Source organism: Vicugna pacos, chromosome 11, assembly GCF_048564905.1.
Source record: "Vicugna pacos chromosome 11, VicPac4, whole genome shotgun sequence".
Taxonomy (NCBI): Eukaryota; Metazoa; Chordata; class Mammalia; order Artiodactyla; family Camelidae; genus Vicugna; species Vicugna pacos.
The window spans coordinates 80,956,659-80,972,855 of record NC_132997.1 but is presented as its reverse complement, the minus strand read 5'-3'; the positions used below and the strand labels follow the sequence as shown (position 1 = coordinate 80,972,855).

Sequence of the window (16,197 nt, the reverse complement as noted above, 5' to 3'; positions counted from 1 at the left end):
AGAAACTCCATTTGTTTTCTCTGCTGCTGACAAATGTAATTTATAGGCTTTAAAGACCTAATTATTTTCTGCGATGCAGGATTAAATCTCAACAATTCTTACTAGAGGGGTGAATGAGGTAGTAGATATCTTGGAAATCAGGGCCTCCAAACTCTGTGTTTCAGATTCTCAGGTGGGAGGAAGTAATGGGGATAAAATTGCAAGTTCAGGCCAATATGAAAGGAGAGGCAGAAAATCATATTCCTATACAACCAGTTCCCCCGGGGGAAGCATCTACTGCCAGTGGTGCTCATTCCAGATCCCCTCATACCTTTTCTGGGCACCCATCCGTTGGCTTCCGTGTTGTTTTGGGTCCCATCTCTAGCTCCTTTTCAGAAGAGAGCTGCCTTGTCTGCCAGCACAAAGAGCTGGAGGTGCCCGGAAGCTGTGTTTTCTTATTCCCGCCCCCAAATATTTCCTAGCCAATGACTAATCGGCACAAGGAAATTGAAACCCATCTCCCTGGCCTTGATGAACGCAGAATACTCAGGTGTAGTTCATAACCCAGAGTTCCTCTACAGGATCCAGCTGAGGCTGGTGCCTGGCCTGCAGTCACACCCTTTCTTGCCTTCTTCCCTTTCCTTGTCTCTGTTTCTTCCCTCTTTTACTGGTTTCTCTGGGGAGCACTTCCTTGGTGAATGGCTTCACCACCAATCATCGCCTCAGAATCTGCTTCTGGGCTACTTGCTCTAAAACATCTACTAATCGGCCCACTGTGGGAAAAGTGCAGCGGGACATTGAAAAGGAATGCTGGAAGCAGCCATGATTGTCCAAGAAGATAATTAGCAATAACAGTAAATGCTGACAATCTGCATTTATGCTGTTTAAAGCCACAGATTGGCCAGTTCTCTCCCAGAAAAAGTTTCCTTGGTGTGTGAGAGCTTCCTGGAGAACCACGAGGGCCAGGTAGCATCATGGTATCAGGTGAGTCTGCATCTCTGCACACCGGGGTTGCTGCCTAAGTGGACTATTACACCCTTGCTCAAACAATAATAGACACCAGCTGATTCCCCATAACATCAAGTGCAATCACAACTCCTTGGCTTTGAAGAGTTCCTGATCTTTCCTTACATCCCACCAATTAAATTTCATTTCTAAGTGATTCAGTGTGCACCCTCCATGCTCCAATCTGTTTTGATTCTTTATCATCCCCCAAATGTTTCAGTCTCATTATAACCTCAGTGACTTTGTTCTTTTTTTTCTGTCTACCTAGAATGCCCTCTCTTCTACCAAAATTTAATTTTGATCCCCAACTCTTACCTTGAGTGCTTCTTGCCTATATACATCTACTCCCTTCTTACTGGCCAAACCTCCTTTGCCAGTCTCTTGCTCTCTAAGATTGTAAGCTCTGGGAAAGTAGAAAACACTTTTATCTTCTCTTGCATAAAGTGACTAGCATAGGATGTTGCTTGAGTCCATTCTTGACCAGCATTAGGATAACACTAAATAGTCATGAGTGCTTAAAAGTACACCAATATCTATAATATTATTTATAAACATACATTAAATGCTATCAATACATTTCTATTTGTATAAAATGATTACACACATAGGATGAAACAAAAGATTAGGCTTTGTTTTTTTTTTCAGAACTGAAATATGAGAGGTCATGATGTGGTTAGGGCCACATAGACCCAGGATCTGACTCTGACGCCACTGAATTTTTTCCCACTATTCCATTTTGTCCTGGGTTTGATGACTAAATTCTGTCCTCTCTCCTTCATAACTCAGGATAAGCATGCTGTTCATCTGTTGATTCCCTCTCAGGTGTACCTGCCCCTGGGCTGGGTAGCACACTGAGCTACAAACCTTTAAAATGTTTACTTTATGTGTTTGCCATTCTTCTGTAATAAGAGGGGCATGGATTCATATGGGAGCCCTTAAATATTAGGACAACAAAATAAGGGAAATGGTAGCAAGGAAGAGGCAATACAGTGATGTCAGATTACAAAGCCCTAAATTTTAGTATTTTCTGAAATTGAGTTAATATGGAATCACAAGAAAACTGAAGTGTTTCCCAAATAAATAACACCAGGAATCCATGTAATATGTTGGGGTGAAAATCCTCACATTATAAAACCACTTACCAATAGACTTGATAGATAGGCACAGTAGTTTTATAATGTTAAGGTTTTTCTCCCCAAAATATTGCATGGATTTCTGGTGTTATTTAAGTGGAAAACACTTCAGTTTTCTTTTGATTCCACATTAGTTCAATTTTAGAAAACCAAGTTAGGAACGAGTGTGCTAATTTGAGATGTCAGGCCACTGGGGAATTTACTAGACACCAAGAAATAGATTCAAACAACATCAAGCATTTCTTTTACTTCCCTGCCTCTTAAACTGCAGCAGTGAAAGTTTAGCTAAATCCCTCTGCTGGCCACTTGAATTTAAACTCCAAAGGTACAGGCCAAGCTTGTCATAAGCCTTAACAAAGAGGTGATATTTATCCACAAGTGAATTCAAAGCAAGAGAGTTCATCAACTTTATTACTCAAGTACATTTTTCACTGTGTTCACACCTTGATAATACCTATTTCCAATTTACAGGGTGCATTGTTACACTATGAAAAGTTCTGATCTTATTTCAGATGGATAACTTCGCCATGTCTTCAATTTTCTTGTTTGGAAAGTAGAGAAATTCATATCTGATTATTCCCTTTCCTTCTTGATTCTATTGAGAGAGACCAGTCTTTCAGAGTTTCATTTTAAGCAGTAAAATAGTGTCATAACTTAAAGATAATAAAAAAAAGTTAAGAAATTACACTGTGTTCTGATGGTTTGGATGACAGCTACTATTTAAATAATAATTTCCCTCCTAGATTTTCTGTATCTTTACATTGTTGTGGTGAAATAAATTTCTCATGTAGGAAATTGAAGAAGATGCTTGCTTTTTGTATGTGAAGAGAAGCAATTAAGGATTTTATATTATTTTACAGAGACTGTATTTTATCATTCTGAAAAAAAATTATATAGATATGGTGCAAGCTCATCACATCATTTTAAGTGATGGCAACTGTCTCTCAGTAACTTGTTTTGAGGAATCTAAGCAATATTTTAAAATGTGAAATGTGCTTTTTGGTGAAATGAATTGATGACTGCAGTGACTCTTGTCCTATGGTTGTGATCACAGGGTAAGCTACTAACACATCGCTCCTGTTAGAGACATGAGGATATTCAAAAGATGTCTAGCCCAGCTCCGAAATTCAAAAAAAGCCAGTATTTAGTCAGCACCTGCTAGACACCAGTTGATCCCAGCAACAATTCTCATTTGATCCCAGCAACAATTCTATGAAGTAGCTATGATGATTGTTCCCATTTCAAGTTAGAGGAAATGAGGCCCCCCAAATTAAGTTACTACTTGTCTAAAGTGGCATTGCTTGCAAGGGGCTGAGTGAGAATTCAAACTAGGCAGCGTGACAGCACAGAGCCCTCATTTCTAACTGCTGTATGACATAACCTCTCATGAGTAGCCGTATTTTACCCTCTAACAGAGTATGGGAATCCGATATTCTACATATTGGATGGTATTATACAAAACACTTATCCAGGCACTCTTAGGTCTTCTTTTAGGAGGGAGCAAACTGAAAATAACAAGATTGGACAGAAAAGGATCTGTTACCTAGAATGTCAGGGAATAAGTTTGTAAGAAGTAAGGACAAGTCCAGACATATGGAGAAAGGGAGAAAAAACAGCATGCAGTTACATCATGGTCAATTCCTTACCTGGAATGAGAGAAGCCAGTTTGATGTGTACATGAGACAGACTTTCCAGAAAATAATGATTCAGAAAGAAGGAGATTTGGTGACTCTTGGGTAAATATCTTCCAAATCCTTAATTTAGGCATTCTTTTCCAGGCATGTCCCTCTTCATTATCATTATATGTATGCATAGCAGAGATAGCTGTTTTTGAACTGGGCCCTGAAAGGTATTAATGAAGTCCATCAAAGAAGGTTACTTGCTTATCATTTACCCTTTATTTAGAGAAGCAACATGTCTGTCTAAAATGAGTGTTCCAGTTAGGTGAGCTCTGGATTTAAGTTGCATTGTGGGTTTTTTTTTTTTTTTTGGTTTTTGGGGTTTTTTGCTTCATTTGGGGGAGGATATAATTTGGCATTTATTTATTTATTTTTAGTGGAAGTATCGGGGATTGAACCCAAGACCGTGTGCATGCCAGGCACACACTCTACCACTGAGCTATACCTCCCCCATTTTGCACTGAATTTGGAATCACCTGAATAGTGTATGGATACAGCTTAAGGATTTGAAAGCTCTAATTTAATATCCCCCAAATTTGCCCCCAAATTTCACCACCATCTACCAGCATTCACATATTTACATAATAGCCACAGAGCTGATTTATTAGCTCATGTAATTCTTAAGACAGTCCAACTTTGTAGATAAGGAAACTAAGACCACAGAAGTTTGACTATTACCCAAGGTAACAGAGCTAATAAATTAGAAAGCAGGGATTCAAAGAGACATTTTTCTGTTCGCAGAGCCCATGATCTATAAAGCATGCCTAATCGACTAGAGTTCCCCTCCTTCTTTGATGTCCCCTTATAATTTGGGGACTGCTCAGATAAGTGGCATGTAACTCTGTAGGTGTACAAGTTTAAAGTACAGTGAAAACTTCTATTGATTGACATGAGGGATCAATGAATCAACTAGACGTGAATCTGCAGGTTCCATCCGCATAATAAGGAAATACACGTGGATTATCTTTCTCTTCACTTATTGTTAGAACAGTTGCAGATACTTAGTTTAGGGAACCGTCTATGGTACAATTCTCTGTTCGATTTTTGCTTTTGCTTCTGTTCTTCTAAAGGAGACCCAGGGGGCTCTTGAAAGGTCTACACCTGCAGCTTGAAGAAAGTGCCTCAGCCTGGATGAGTTCCTCTGAGAGATTATGCTCACCCATCTGTTTTCATAAAAGTTTAATGCCAGACAGCAAACTCATATAGTGTTTTGTTTTAATTTAATTTTTATTTAATCTGTTGTCAGAAATCAGACTTCTGCAATCTGGTGGCAGGTGCGTAGTAACAAACACACAGTGTGTTCTACCCACACTTCCCCAAGGAACCGTTCGTGATTGCACTGACTCTACACACAGCACTGATTTGGACCCTTGCTAGGATGCAGTCACTGACTCCTGGAGCTTTGCATCTATTCTACAAGGCACCCAGAGGTGAAATGTTCTCTTCATGACTCAACCCAGGCCACGCACCAGAGTTTCTGCCTCCTTGCCTTCCAAAGTCTAGAGCCCAAGAGGAGATGCCCTTATAGCCCCACCTCCCGGAACCGTGGCCAACAGCAGGAAACACACGTATTCTAGTCCTTGCAGTTAAAACTCCCCTGGAGAGCTCAAGTTTATGTCCAGTGCCAAGAGCCTCTGCCATTACTTTGATAATCCTTCTCATTGAGTAGAAAAGGAGACATTTTTACACAGTTCTTTTTTTATGCTGTTCTACTTTTCAGGAAAGTTCCCTCAACATCCAAATATCATACTGTTTTCCTTCCAGTCAGCCACAACACATGGTGATGTGAGTAATCGCTCTTCTTTGTTTTTTATTTTTTTTTATCTGTGGATAAAAAAGAGTAGGGCAGCTTAACTTCCAGGCCCCTCCACATAAGAGAAGGCCCCTGACCCCTAGTGAATAGCTAAATAATCATCTTCCCATTTGAAAGAATTGTATCTCCTTCCATGTAACTCCCCTTAAGGAAAAGTGGAGGATGCAGTTGATAAGACTCTGTTTACAGTGGGGATGAAAGTGACAAGCTCTTGCAATTAACATTTAGTAACTATACATTATCATTATTCATTTTAAGCAGTAATTTGAGATCAAATTTGAGATCAAATTTGAGATCAGGATTATCTTATAGAGTTTATATGGTCCGGGTTGTAAAGGTTAGAGAAATAGGTTTCAACCCTGGGGAGTTTCGGAAAACTGCAAAACTAGGAAAGGAATCCACCAGTACCAATACATCTAAACAGGAGAGCTGAGAAAGCTGAGAAAACAAAGCAACTCATTATTCTAACACAGTGGTTCTCAAACTTCAGTGGGCATCAGAGTAACCTGATGAGTTTAGTAAAACACAGATTGCTGGGTCCCACCCATAGAGTTTCTGACTCAGTAGGTCTGAGGTGGAGCCCAAGAATTTTCTTTTCTAACAAATTCCCAGAAGATGCCCTTCCTCCTGGTCAGGAGTCACACTGTTTCCGGGATCCTCAAGTCTGGTCGCACACTGGAATCATCTGGGAAACACTTAAATGACACTGATAATCAGGTCCTACCCCAGGCCAATTAAATCATCTTCCTGGCGTCTGTGTCTCCACATTTAGTGCTTTTAAAAGTTCCTGGGGGGAGGGTATAGCTCAGTGGTAGATGCACAAGGTCCTAGGTTCAGAATCCAGTATCTCCATTAAAAGTAAAATAAGTAAATAAATAAACTTAATTACTAACCACCCAAAATAAAAGTGAGTGCATTTTATAAAATAATAATAATAATAATAATAATAATAATAATAATAATAATAATAATAAAGTTTCCTTGAGTGATTCTAAAGTGCACCAAATTTTGAGAACCACTACCTCAGGGTCATATATGTCCAACTTACTGCTGGACTTGTTCTTACCTTGTTCCTTACATTTCCAGGGATAGACCATGACCCTTTCCTTGACTTTAGATCTTCGCTTGCCCAAGACCTGCTCTAACCAATTTCTCAGCTTCTCAGATCTAGGCAAGAAGTTGGGTGGAATATAAAACTCCACTTGATGTCTTGACACAGTTTTCTTATGGTGTTTTGTGCAATGGACAATGTAAGGAGATGGAAATCCCTCTTAGGAAGGATCTGTTCCTACATCTTTCTCTTCCTCTCCTCCACTCTTTCCGCTGGAGAGATTAACTTTGTTTGAGCTCAGTGCTGGATCTGACAGAGGTCAGGCCAGGACACTGAGGTGACTGCTGTGTGATGCACAGAGGATGACACCCCCCTACAGAGTACACTCATACCCTTCCAGCAGCAAAGGGCATCAGCTAATTACACTACGCTGAAGAGGCGCCTCGAGTCAGGATTTGAGCTGAATTAATTGGCAACTCCATTATTTCTGCTGAAAATAATGGCTTGTTGTGGCACTGGGACTCAGCTGGAGTGAGCACGCCACAGCAGAGTGATTAACACACCCCAGCACTCACTCACTGTGGTGCTTTCCCCTCTACGGCTACTCGCTGATTCTCATCTCTCCACGTAGTGGGTCTGGGATGGAAACAGTCAGCACTCATGATGGCTTCAGAAATGCTCCCTATATATTTTCAAATGAGATGAGAAATGCCTTGATCTTGGGCATGTGGATGGTCAAATAAGCAAGATAAATCACATAGCCCAAAGGACTTGAGGGATGCTGTTTTCTGCAGAAGCTTAGGGGTCAGAGGTTAAAGGACGGTAGAGCTTCTGGGGAAAGACGGTTTTGGACACTTTCTAACTCCCTGGCTGATTGGGAAAGATTTATCTAGGTTGAACTATACATGCCCTGGATTCATCTGGGGCATCCACAGGACTTGAATTTTTCTCACTCTGAATCTTAGCCTCTGATGTCTTGACACAGTTTTCTCATTTATTTTACAAAGGAGCTGGAGAGTAGGAGGTGAAGTAAGCCTTATTACAATCCTTTTCTCTTATTTTTTTCCCAGCCTATTTGGAATTTTGTCTAAATTAACTCTTGACATTTTGGGCTATATAATTCTTTACTTTTGGGGGCTGCCCTATGCATTATAGGACGTTTTAAATATCCTTCGTCTCTACCCATTAAATGCCAGTGGCAAACAACCTCTGCCCCTTTGCCAGTTTTGACAGCCAAAAATGTTCCTAGGATGGAAGGGCGAAGACAATGGGAAACTGTCACTATTGTGAACCACGGATCTAAGACATATCACCCAGGCTACATTCAAGACTCAGAAATGTACCTGTTAGGGCATCTGGTATGTATGTATTCATATTGTGTTTTCTTTATATTTCCGTATATAAACTTCTCCATATTTCTATATTTCATGGTTATCCTATTAAATGTACATGCCTTATTTTATTACCTGTTTGCACATTGTATACACACACCTAAACATGGCTCCCAAATTTCATGTTTTCAAACGGGCCATTCTGTGTTTTAGTCAACTCACAGAGGCTTGTGTACCATAAGGGTGGAGCTTTCTTCCTACTTCAAAGATAGTAGTTTTTGGCATCATGATTATCATTTGCTACATCTCCAAGTGAAAGGGAGAGGCTAGGTCACTGTGTTGAGGAGTAAGGTTTTTTTGTTGGTGTTTTTGTATTTTCAAATAAAGACCTAGGATTTGGTGTGAAAGAACTCTTTGTTTTCACTGGAGAGATCTTGCTTAGATACAGAGGGAAAAAACCTTGCACAGCCCTTTCACTCTCTGGCTATTAGAGAAGGGCTCCTTACCTTGCCTCATATGGTTTGGAAGAGAGTCAAGCAATGACAGGACAGGAATGGGACTTATTAAAGAGGTGGCCTTAATTTTGAAGAGACTGGGACTGATGGGCTGACTGCCAGCCCCAAGTCTGATGTACATTCCCCAGCTCCTCTGGACCAATGTGTCGATCACGCTGTACAGACAGGCCAAAGCAGATTTTTCTCTCTCTTATTCCTTGTTGATCAAAGAAGGCTGTTCCAGAATGTCATTTATTATTTGTCTTGTGAAGCCTTCCCTTAATTGCTCATCCTGAGTGGGGAATCTCAGTCAACAAGCCGTTAAAAATGACAGAACTTTAAAAAATGAATTTCAAACTTTAAAATCATCTGTTGAACTTTAATTTTAAAAGCTGCAGTTTTCTCAAAAGAGCCGTGGCAGGGGCAAAATCTTTTCCTTTTGAAGAGTTTTTTTTTTTAATAACTCAAGTGAAAATATTGCCAGCAGTCTCTGAATTCTTCAGCAAATATAATTTCATTTCTTAGCATTAGCTAAAAACTAGAAATGAAGAAAATGCGTATTTACCTTCTTCCTTTGGTATAATAGACCAAAGGCGTTTTCACTATGAGAAATGTCAAACTGTTCTAATTCCTCATTGAATATTTTAATTTACAAATCTTTTATTCATTTGCTTGTTTTTCTTTCCTTTCTTCAGCTAGACTACTGTAAGCTTTGAGTTTTGTATTTACCTACTTAGCCCCAAATCTTTTTTGTGTGGTATATATTTTTTCTCTTTAAGAATCTCACTGGGGCTTTTTTTTTACCATTTGTAGCTGGGAAAATGAACAAAGCTTTTGTAGATTGCATCAGCCCCATGTTAAGCTTTAATTTATGGAGTGACTTTGAGATTTGAAACAAGGTAATTGGCAGAGTAGGGAACACTGTGGGAAATGTTTCACAGGAATAAAAAAGGGAAAGTTAGTTAACAAATATTTATTTTAACAACTGCTGTGTTCAGAACCCTGTGCTCCATGGATAAAGAAGTGGTGCAAGGAAAACAGGAGTGCTGAGAGTCTCACTCCACAGGTGGGGCATGAGGAAACAATTTATAAATTCACATAACCAAAGTCAAAGTTATGTAAGACTAGCCAAAACAAAATAAATGAATTAAGGGTGGGGATCAACTTGATTCTCATACACCTGTGTTCAGAACATGGATTCATCATTGAATGGCCACATGAATTTGGGAGATGTACTTTGAAAACATCATTTTCCCATCAGCAAAATAAGCTTAACTATCCATGTAACAGGTCAGGGATAATGTCTGCAAAGCGCCTTTCACAGTGTCTGGCACAAACCCAGGCACTGAGAACATGTACCTGCTGTGATTGCCATGGTTACTATCACTATGACTGATGCTGCTATTCCTAGCACCATCGCTACTCTCGTTACTACAATAATGATTGTAATTGATTTATCTTTGCAAACATTACCCATCCATTTGAAAGGAACTCTAAAACTTCATTTTTGGCTAAGGGATATGAAAGTACACATGTGAGTTTAAATTCTACCTAAGAACCAATCTGAAGATATACTTTTACAGGGCTACAGTTCAGAATTCTAGAAAATCCTATTTAAGAAAGTAGTCTAGCTTCCTAAGTAAAGGGGAAAAGATACATGCACCACAATGCTCATAGCAGCACTACATGCAATAGCCAAGTCATGGAAGCAACCTAAATCTCCGTTGACATATGATTAGATAAAGATGTGGTATATGTGGTATACATATACAATGGAATACTACTCAGCCATAAAAAAGAATAAAATAATGCCATTTGCAGCAACATTCATGGAGCTAGAGATCGTCACTCTAAGTGGTTTAGCTAAATTTTAAATGTTAACATATTTTTCTTGACATATTTACAAGCAGAATCCTCTGGAAGCACAGATCTCATGAGTCGACTGTGAAATGTGGTATTTTTAAATAAATCATGCACAGTTTATACCAAAGAATTCAGAAAGATTAATGAGGTTATTACTTTGTCCTTAATTTTGAAAAATATTTTTGCTGAATATAGAATTCAGAATTGACTGTTTTTATAGCAAATTACATATGTCATTCTCTTGACTTTTGGTCTGCATGGTTCCTGAGAAGTCAGCTCTCATTCAGCTGGTCATTCTCCTGTATATCCTTTCTCTCCCTGGTTGCTTTTAATATTTTCTGTTTTTCTTTGGTCTTCAGTATATACATATAAAAATGTATATTGAAATATACATATATATGTTTCAATTTTAAAGTTGTTTTTGGCAGAAACATATATCCAGACCAAATTACTTTTTCATGGCAAAAGTGGAATATTCACATGTAATATATTTTGTGGAAATAGACATTTTTGCCATATTAGAGTTTTAAGAGTTACTCTAATATTGGTTTTGAGTAAGTCATTCTCTTGAATCTACAGTTTTATCAGGTAAATAAAGCTTATTTAATTCTCTTTCAAATCTCTAAACTTTGTCATACTTCTTTAATTACTGTCATTGTATTGAAACACTGTATGGGTTGAAATAGCTGGTGCTGGATATCATTACTCCATGTTTACTAATTTTTATATATATATAGTATATTTCTTCACAGATTCATTTCTAGATTGTGTACTTTTGTTTTTATAAATTATATATTGTTACATTATATGATAAGGTGCCATTCGTGATAAGAAAGCTATGGAATATGTAGATTAATTTTGGGTGAAACTTACTACATTATCATTCTGTTTTTTAGTATTTTTAATTTCATCACTTGGTTTTCCATGTATATAATTATATCATCTGCAGGGAATGAGAATTTTTAATTCTTTTTTCTCTCCAATTTTAATACCTCTGCATTCTTTATAAGAATGCAACCTATGGAAAGGGGGAAAATATTTGCAAACCATATGTTAAATAAGGAGTTAGTGGAAAACAGTATGGGCGTTCCTCTCTCTCTCTCTCTTTCTATATATATATATATGTATATATATATAGAACTATCACATGATCCAACAATCTTGCTTCTACTCAGTGTATAACTTAAAGAATTGGAGTCAGGATTTCAAAAATATTGTATGCACCCCCATGTTCATTGTAGCATTATTCATAATTGCCAAGACATGGAAGTAACTTAAATGCCCATGGCTGTTAATGGATAAAGAAATAATATTTAGCCTTTAAAAAGAAGGAAATCCGTCTATTTGAAACAACATGGCTGAAGCTAGAAAGCATTATGCTAAGTTAATAAGCTAGATGGAAGGACAAATACTATATAATACTAATTATATAAGGAGTCCAAAACACTCAAACTCATAGAAGCAGAGAATGGAACATTGGTTGCCCAGGCTTGGAATAAAGAGATTAGTCAAAGGATACAAAATTTCAGTTACACAAGACGAGCGAGTCCTAGACATCTACTGTACAGCGTATCGGCTGCAGTTAATAGTGTACTGTATAGTGTGGCTAAAAATTTGCTAAAGACAGTAGATTTTATGTTAAACGTCCTTAATATAATAACAACCATAATAATAGTAATAAGTAAAATGACAGGAGGCAACTTTGGGAGGTAATGGATAAGTTCATGGCATTGATTGTGGGGAAGGTTTCACAGGGGGACACTTATCTTCAAACTCAAGTTGTACACATTGAATAAAGTATATATGGCTTTTTGTATTTCAAAAATTAATTTAAAAACTATACAAAGCTATTTAAATGGTTTCTGTCAGTTTGCTCTGAATTATTCTGATAACGTTGTACTTATTAATTTTCCTCTTCTATTCACATGGAAAATTAGCCTTTGTTTCTATGTTTTATGTGATATCTTTGTTGAGTTCTGTCTTTCTTATACTGGGCTTAGCAAAAAGTTAGGAAATTCTTCCTTTTCTATGCCCTGGAACAGGGCATAAGGGAGATGCAAGTAAAATCATAGCCTATCATTTCACACATAGCAGATAGAAATAATAATTAAAGTCTGTCAGTTCCAAGTTTGGGGAAGATGTGGAGCCTTGCACTCTGCTAGTAGGAACATAAGTTTGTAACACCAATTTGAAGAGCAATTTAGTAAATTCTTGTAAATATTAAGATGCACATACACTTCAAGCAATCAGTTACAGTCTTAGTAATATAACTTAGAGAGCTTCTTACATATGTTTGTAAAAATATTTAATATAAAGACATATTTTCATCACTATTGTTATAAAGAAAAATTTTGAAACAACTTAAAAGTCTATCAACAAAAAAGTGGGTAAATCAATAGTGACATAGTTACATTGAAATAATTAAGTTAAAGCTATGAGTATCAACATAGTTAAATATTATAAATGGTGGAACTAAAAAAAGTTACAAAAGGATATGCACAGTTTAATGTCATTTACATAAAAGATTTCCAATATGCCAAAAAGCATATATTTTTGGAATAAAGATGTAGTTAATCTATAAAGACATGCATTAAATTAGAAATAGATGTTGGAATTTAATGCCTTGTTGAATTTTTAATGACTTTCATACATTTATGGAAATGGCTTTCTTCTTTTTTGGATTACAATTGTGAAATACATTAATTGATCTGATTTTGAAAGATCAGTGTATTTTTGTTTTGAAATGCATTTTAATGATCAGGTATTCTTTTAATACATTTCTAGACGTTATTTGCAAATTTTGCATTGACTCATAAAAGACATTAGTCTATAGCGGTTTTTTACATATTTATCAAGTTTTAGGTATAGTATGATAGTCACTTTATTTTTTTTTAATATTGAAATACTATATCTCATCTATTTTGATGAGTTTAAACTTACTTATCTATTCCTGAGGTTTCAGTAGTATATACCTGCAAAACCACTGACTCTGATACTCTTTTAGGAGTAGTCCTTGAATAATTGTCCACTATTACTCTTTTTAGCTATTTTATTTTAATCTCTTCTGTGAGTAGACTTAGCAATTTATAGTCACTAAAAATACACTTATTTTACGTGGATGTCAAATTTATTTGCAGACTTGAGCTGAGACGTTTTAATTTAGTAACATCCTTCACATCAATAGTTATAGCCCCTTCCCCATTTCTTATTTATGTGTGTGCTCTATTTTATCTTTAATTCAATGTATAATTTATTTTTATTTTGTTTAAGTTTTTGAAATAAATGAATAGATTTATTTATTATTTTTACTATTTCTCTCTTCACTAACTCATGTTTTGTTATTTCCTTATTGACATATTTTTTCAACTTTCTATAGGTTTTTATCTTTGGTCACTTTTTATCTTATTAATATGGGTGCTTAATGTATTTGGTTTTACTTTTTACTGTTTAAATAAAAATATTTGTATTTTTGCATTGCTTTAAGCTGTGTCATATGCTGGAATATAAAGCTTTTTAAATTTTACTTTCTGTTAACTCTGTGATTTCAGGTTTTAACCTCTCCTGTTCACTTTGCTTTCTAGTTTTATTAATTTATTAATATATTGATGTACTAATTTTGACCAAAGATTGACACCTGTGCCATCTCCACTTTTTGGAATACATTGAGATACGCTTTATTATCTATTATAAGATCAATTTTATTAGTATCCCAGGACACTCTAAATGTAGTGTATTCTCTCTTTTCATAAAATATATCAGACTAAACTAGTTAGATTATTTTAGACCATACTAATTTTTACTTTTTTAATCTATATGTCCTCTTGTGGACATAACTCTAATGTGACATTATCTTTAATGTGTTGGCTAAGCCCTCTAAGTACTGTTTATTGTTAAAAAGAGGTTTAAAGAAAAGCATAATAAATATGATAGGAAATAATTTGTTTTTCGTTTTTAGAGCAGCTGAGGTCTGTCAGTAAAAATACCATTTGTTTGTCATCTATGGAGAGGTATGTTGTATCTAAAGAAAATATAAGAGACCAGTGGATTTAGTCAATTCTAGTATTTACTCTGGTGAGAGTGAGAAGATTTGTTAAAAATAATAATAACAGACACAATTATACACATATGTACAGTTATAACCTCCCAGATGTGAGCAGATCTGTACAGTCATTATTTACAAGACTGGTTTATATGCTGTTATAAGTCAGCATAAGCAAGGTTTGAAAGGTTCCTTTTCGTTATCATGTATACAAAATGAATGAAATGTACATTTTCAGACTCGCTGTGTGTTTCTTTTCCAAGACGTGCTCGTCTGATCTGTGAAGGAGCTCAGACGTAGCTGCATAGGTCAAGTAGGCCTTGAGCACCAGTGATTAGAGAGTAGAAGTGAGAAGAGCAAGAAATTCAGTGTTAATCAGATTAGAGAGGAAAAGTTTTGAACTCAGAGAGTCACTAGAGGGTGGACATCTATTTCCCCACCATCAGTATCTGAGTGACTTTGCAAAAACCACACACTCTATATCTCTTAGTTTTGCCATCTGTATAATAGATGTGATTGCCATTTCCCTGTATACTTCTATGAATTGACTCATAAACAGAGTAAGACACATTTTGACAACTTTGAAGCCAAGAAACCTCTCAATCCAAAATGGTGGTATTGACAGGTCCTCCTAACCTGCGCCCTCAGAACCAACAAATTTGCCTTCCTCCCCACCCTGTCCCCAAATGCTTTTTGTATGTTAGCGTTTCTAGCAGAAAAATCTTGTGTTTATTGTTTCCACATGTTTAGAGACTCTCCTTTTGCATTTCGGTTACCAGGTTAAAATCAGAGTGTTTATATTCCAAGTGTATCTTCATAGACCCACAAAAGCATAATAAAGTAGCTAACGTCACCCACTAAGGCACATGAACCGCTGACCTCCCAAGGCAAAGAAAACTGGTATCAGGCCTGGAGGGAAGTCCTACGAGGAATGACACACCTGCTAATACTCATTCATCTCTTTGACTTACTAGCTTAAAAATGTGAGGAGAGAGGAAAGTATTTATTTCCTTTTCTCTGTTTGTAAGTCTTTGCTCTGTAAAACGAAAAATGCAAAAGAACCATCTTCAGTGGCTGAGGTTTTACTTTAAAGTGATCACCTATGTATCACATTGTTGTAACATATTGATTTTAATAAAAAAAGATTTCCTGCTGAGAATGTGTGGTTAGAATTGTGTTTGCCCAGTATTTACATTGGACCTTCATGTCACAAACAAAACAAAAAGTGGAGTTTTGTACGCAACAGCCCAGACATCCCCTTTTCTAGTCGTATCTCCTTCTATGTTCTACAGCTGTAAGTTAAAAATGGCAGAGTCTTAATTCCCTTCCCTTGGGATCCCCAGGAAGCTGCAGGGCCATTCTGAGTGTCTCCACCCAGTATTCATCAGCAGGAGAGTTTTTAAATATCAAGGTATCTTCAGCTAGGTGGCCAAATGCATCACTACAACATTGTCCTTGATATCTGTCAATTATGATTTGGGAAAATAAATCCCTTCTAATTCTGAGCAGCTTCAGAAAAGCTATGTATTGTGAACAATTATTTTGGGGGCTCCATAATATGTAGGCAGCTGCACTGTCCTCACATGCCTCAGCTGTTTCCCCGTGTCTGTGATGTGGATGCTACAACTGGATTCTTAATACCTAGTCTCATTAAATCCGCTTTTTGTTTTGGGAGTCATCATAATCCTAAGACTCTATTTTTAACGTGTTCAGACACACCCAAACCTGAGCATTTAATGGAACACAGGTGACTCTGCTAACAATCTTACTCATTGAATGGAATCATCCATAAATAACCAACATGAAAACA

The 16,197-nt window shown here is 36.8% G+C and overlaps 1 long non-coding RNA gene and 1 other non-coding gene across 2 annotated transcripts in view; both read right to left on the bottom strand.

Annotated features, from left to right (window-relative positions):
* Positions 1-2,500: 2,500 nt before the first annotated feature.
* The window catches only part of LOC140699840 (uncharacterized), a 359,940-nt gene continuing 346,243 nt past the window's right edge, over positions 2,501-16,197 (bottom strand). Inside the window, exons 5-6 of the long non-coding RNA XR_012078086.1 lie at positions 3,764-3,959; positions 2,501-2,712 (exon numbers count right to left, since the gene is read on the bottom strand). This is a non-coding gene — a long non-coding RNA (uncharacterized lncRNA). The remainder of the gene's footprint in view (positions 2,713-3,763; positions 3,960-16,197) is intronic.
* On the bottom strand, positions 4,174-4,245 carry TRNAA-GGC (transfer RNA alanine (anticodon GGC)). Its single transcript has one exon. It is a non-coding gene; the product is annotated as a tRNA-Ala (tRNA).